This window comes from Lucilia cuprina, chromosome 6, assembly GCF_022045245.1.
Source record: "Lucilia cuprina isolate Lc7/37 chromosome 6, ASM2204524v1, whole genome shotgun sequence".
NCBI lineage: Eukaryota > Metazoa > Arthropoda > Insecta > Diptera > Calliphoridae > Lucilia > Lucilia cuprina.
In genome coordinates this window covers 53765815-53770317 of record NC_060954.1, presented here as the reverse complement: position 1 = coordinate 53770317, position 4503 = coordinate 53765815, and positions in this window count along the sequence as shown.

Here is a 4503-nt window from a genome sequence, read left to right as displayed (position 1 = left end):
CCTCCCGATTGCCGACGAGATAGAAGCCGGAAACTAGTTGCGTGCTGGCTGCTTTAGTAGAGACAAGAGAGAACTCTGACACCATCAGATCAGTTGTATGCTACATTACATATCTTATTTATCCATTAAGACTCCTTTTAATTGATTTCCTTTCATTATGCCTTATTTAAGCTTTATTTTCTTTGTTTCTTATTTTTGTATAATTCTTTTTGTCTGCATTATTTTAATCCTTACAATATATTACATTGCCACTATTATTTATTAAAACTCTTTTTGATTTTTATCCTTCATTATTCTTTTAATTATCCTGCCAACATTTGCTAACAGTTCTTTGGTTTCTGGCTTTGTGATTTTCTTTTTTTGTTCTTCAATAAATCATGTTTTTTTTGTCCATTATAATGTTGATTTTTGTCATAATTTTTATTTTATAAATGCATTTTTAATAATTGCATTAAATTGTGGGAGTTTTCCAGTTGTTGTATTTATTTTAAAGGAGACAAAGGATGATTAATTTTCTTTAAATAATAATTATAAAATAATTAATATAAAGAAACTTTAGTATTTACCATATAGCAGTGAGTTAAAGAGTACAGTCGATTACTAGACTAATGCAACTAGCAGTCCACAGCAAAAATAAAATGAACTATTTTCAAAAGAATGACATTTATCACCACTTCCAAAAAGTAGCACTACGTGAATTTGTTTACCTTTTGTGGACGTTCTTACGGCAATTGGATCTCCTCTCTGAGAGTACTTTCAAAAGAATAACATTTATCACCACTTCCAAAAAGTAGCACTAAGTGAATTTGTTTACTTTTTGTGGACGTTCTTACGACAATTGGATCTCCTCTCTGAGAGTACTTCCAAAAGAATAACATTTGTCACCACTTCCAAAGAATAGCACTAAGTGAATTTGTGGGGGTTCTTACGACAATTGGATCTCCGCTACGCAGCGATCCGATTTTCAATCGGCCAAAGATTGTCAACTCAGCAACAGCTATATTAACCGGTAGTTTTTTTCCCAAGGAAGAATATCCAGTTACAGCTAACCTGTTACAACAACAACAACCTTTTGGGGAAGTGATGTTTGTTGACGTTTAAAGAATCCAATCTTGTTTAAAATTAGACCTAGAATATAATAATTACTTCCTAAGAAGAACTTCAGATGTAGTGAAATTGGAATTAAATAAAAATAAGTTAGAGTGCCATATTCGGTTGGGCCGAATCTAAAATACCCTCTATCACCTGGTAATTTGCATGTATGTGAAAAATTTAAGGATTTTCAAAATATATGTAGAATTTTGTTCTACACAAATTGATAATGCAACTAGTTAAATACGGTTAAAGCGTTTTTAGGAACTGGATCTAGTATGGGAGATATGACCGATCATAAAAGATTCTTTAAGCTAAATTTCTGTACATAAAATCCATATTTCAGTCAATTAATGTGTGTTTAAGTGATTTTCTGAAGGGAACCTTGTTTGGGACCGACCGAATGAACCGATCATGAGAAAATCTTTCAATAGCTTTATTTGGTAATGAGTAAGGAGTAAGGAGTAAAGGACTTATTATGGGAGCTATGTCCAATTATGTATTTAATGATAAAATTCTGTATCTACATCATTATTCGGTAATAAATATTGTGATTCTAAGTAATTTTCTAGGCCTACTATGAGATCTATGACCAAATATGGACCGGGCGTGAAACAATTTTATAGTATATAATAGCAATATTTTTTTCTAAATGTATGGATATCAATATTTGGTTATGAGTTATGTGGGTTTTTTTTCTGATTTTCAGGAGGGAATTTTGTATGGGAGCTATGACCAAAAATCATCGTGAAAAAAGGGACCTTGTATGGGAGCTATGATAAATTATAAACCGATAGGAAAAAAAAACTTCACTATATTATTTCTCTATGTATGAGTAATACTAGTGCCAAATTTTATATGGATATCTTAATTTAATAATGAGTTGTGTGCGTTTAAGTGATTTTCGTGAGGGGACCTTGTATGGGAGCTATGACCAATTATTACCCGATAAAAAAAATTTTCATGGTAATATTTCTGTGTATAAAAGCAATATTTTTAGCAAATTTTATATCGATATCTTAATTTAGTAATGAGTTATGCGCGTTTAAGTGATTTTCGGGAGGGGTCCTTGTTTGGGAGCTATGACCAATTATGGACCGATCCAGAAAAAACTTTCATTGTAATATTTTTGTATATAAGTGCAATACTTGTACCAAATTTTATATGGATATCTTGATTTAGTAATGAGTTATGCGCATTTAAGTGATTTTCGGAAGGGGACCTTGTATAGGAGCTACGACCAATTATGGACCCATCCAAAAAAAATTTCCTCTAAATGAATTCTATTGACATAAAATTATAATTTGTAAAATTTTGTAAAGATATCGACATTGCGATGGAAGTTATTAACAAAACAAAACCCATTTTCCGGGAATATGTTCTTTTGTATGGGAGGTATATGAAATTGTGAACCGATCCAAGTGATTTTCCGCAGAGATGAAGCTCTTGCATAGAAACGAATGTATGGTGATTTTTAAGGACTTATCTTGCATAGTTTTCGAGAAAATTACATCAGAATGTGTAAAAAATACTTATTTTTTCCGAGGTTGTTTCAAATTTTGATTCATAACTTTTGCCAATGTGAACCGATTTTGCACATTTTCAATACCAAACTGCTTAGGATAACAATAAATATTTTCGGTGAATTTGGTTGAACTCCATGCCTTAGTTTTAACGTGAACGTGTTTTACAGACGGACATAGCTTAATCGACTCAGAATTTCACAAGGACCCAGAATATATATATTCTTTGTTGGGTCTCAGATGAATATTTCTTGGTGTTATACACGGAACTACAAACTTTTATATACTCTCTATCACCACTGATAGAGGAAAAAAAAACTTTATTTGCTTCAACCATGTAACACTTTCAACTAAATTAAAATTGATATAGTAAACTCAAATAAATCTGTTGTATATATAAATATTTTTAAGGACTACATAAAACCAAATGTAGCACGGTATTACTTGTAACATATTGTGCCCATTTTGAAAAGCTTTCAAAAAAAAATGGAAGAAATCATACACAGCAATTGCCTAAAGGCAGCAGATTAATCCCCCACTTTGTTCATGAGAAAGACTGCAGAAACTCAAAAAAGACGCTACAAAATTAAAACAAAATTATTATTTTTAACACAAAATAAAAAATAATCATTGTTGCTGTTTGCCACATAGTAAACTATGTTGTAGCATGTTGCAGTAGAACAAATAACAGTAAAAAAAGAAGAAAAAAAAAACAAACTCGAAGCAAAACTCACTTGCAGTGTAAAAGCAAATAATCGTATGTTACCATAAAAAAGCAGCAACTCAACGGGATACAGATACAGAGAATCCTTGGAAATAACTTTTTATATTTCTTTTTTGTTTTTTGCCTTTCGCCCCTGCACTATAGTGCATTTTACAAGAATACAATGAAATGATGAGGTTTTTGTGGTTTTTACTTATACATATGTATAGAGATGTATCATACACCTGTAGTTGTAAGTTGTAAGGAATCTGTGTAAACTATAGTGATCCATTAAGATAGACGTAACATTTTACGCCAATATGGATGAATACAAATAGAATTCGTTGGATATCTGCTTGATATTAAATTTTTCTTCTTTGGTATATGTATTTTATACCCCAAATTCTCTTACAGTCTTATTTTTTGGATTCATAGTGGTTTAATATGTATTTGTATGTATGTATATATATAGTACATATATACCCCAAAAAGTGGTTTTTGTATTACTATGCCACTATTTCAACTACTACTAGAGCAATGTACGATTTCATATTATAACTTTGAGAATGTCAGACACATATACACACAAATATGCTCTACTACACATTCTCCCCTCTGGCAGGTATATAAACCAGGCAGTTTTAAAGAACTACTAAATATACGTTTTAGACATTTTATATCTCAAAGGAATATATGTCAATGTATAAACATTATATGTAATCTCAAGTAAATGAATAACCCTTTTCCTCGTTCCTAAGTCATTCATATGGTAATCACTATAAATTTGTTCTGAAGCTTTAGTTACTATACACCCCACTAGTACACTACTACATATACAATTATGCATTAGTAAACAAACTTTTCTTTAGCTTACTCCCAGACCGGTAGGCAAATGGTTTTAGTTATGTTGTTGTTACTCTTATAGTGGCTGTATAAAATCTCTGGTAATTGGTTGCACCGGAAATTGTTATGATTACAATAATAATTCGTTTAATTTGCTTCACCGCCATTTCATATCCACCATATTTTTTACAAGTTTTTTGGTACTTCTTTATAATGTTCAACACATGTGAGTAAAGGGTGATACTTAAAGATGGATAGATAGATAGATAGATAGATAGATAGATAGATAGATAGATAGATAGATAGATAGATAGATATATAGATAGATATATAGATAGATAG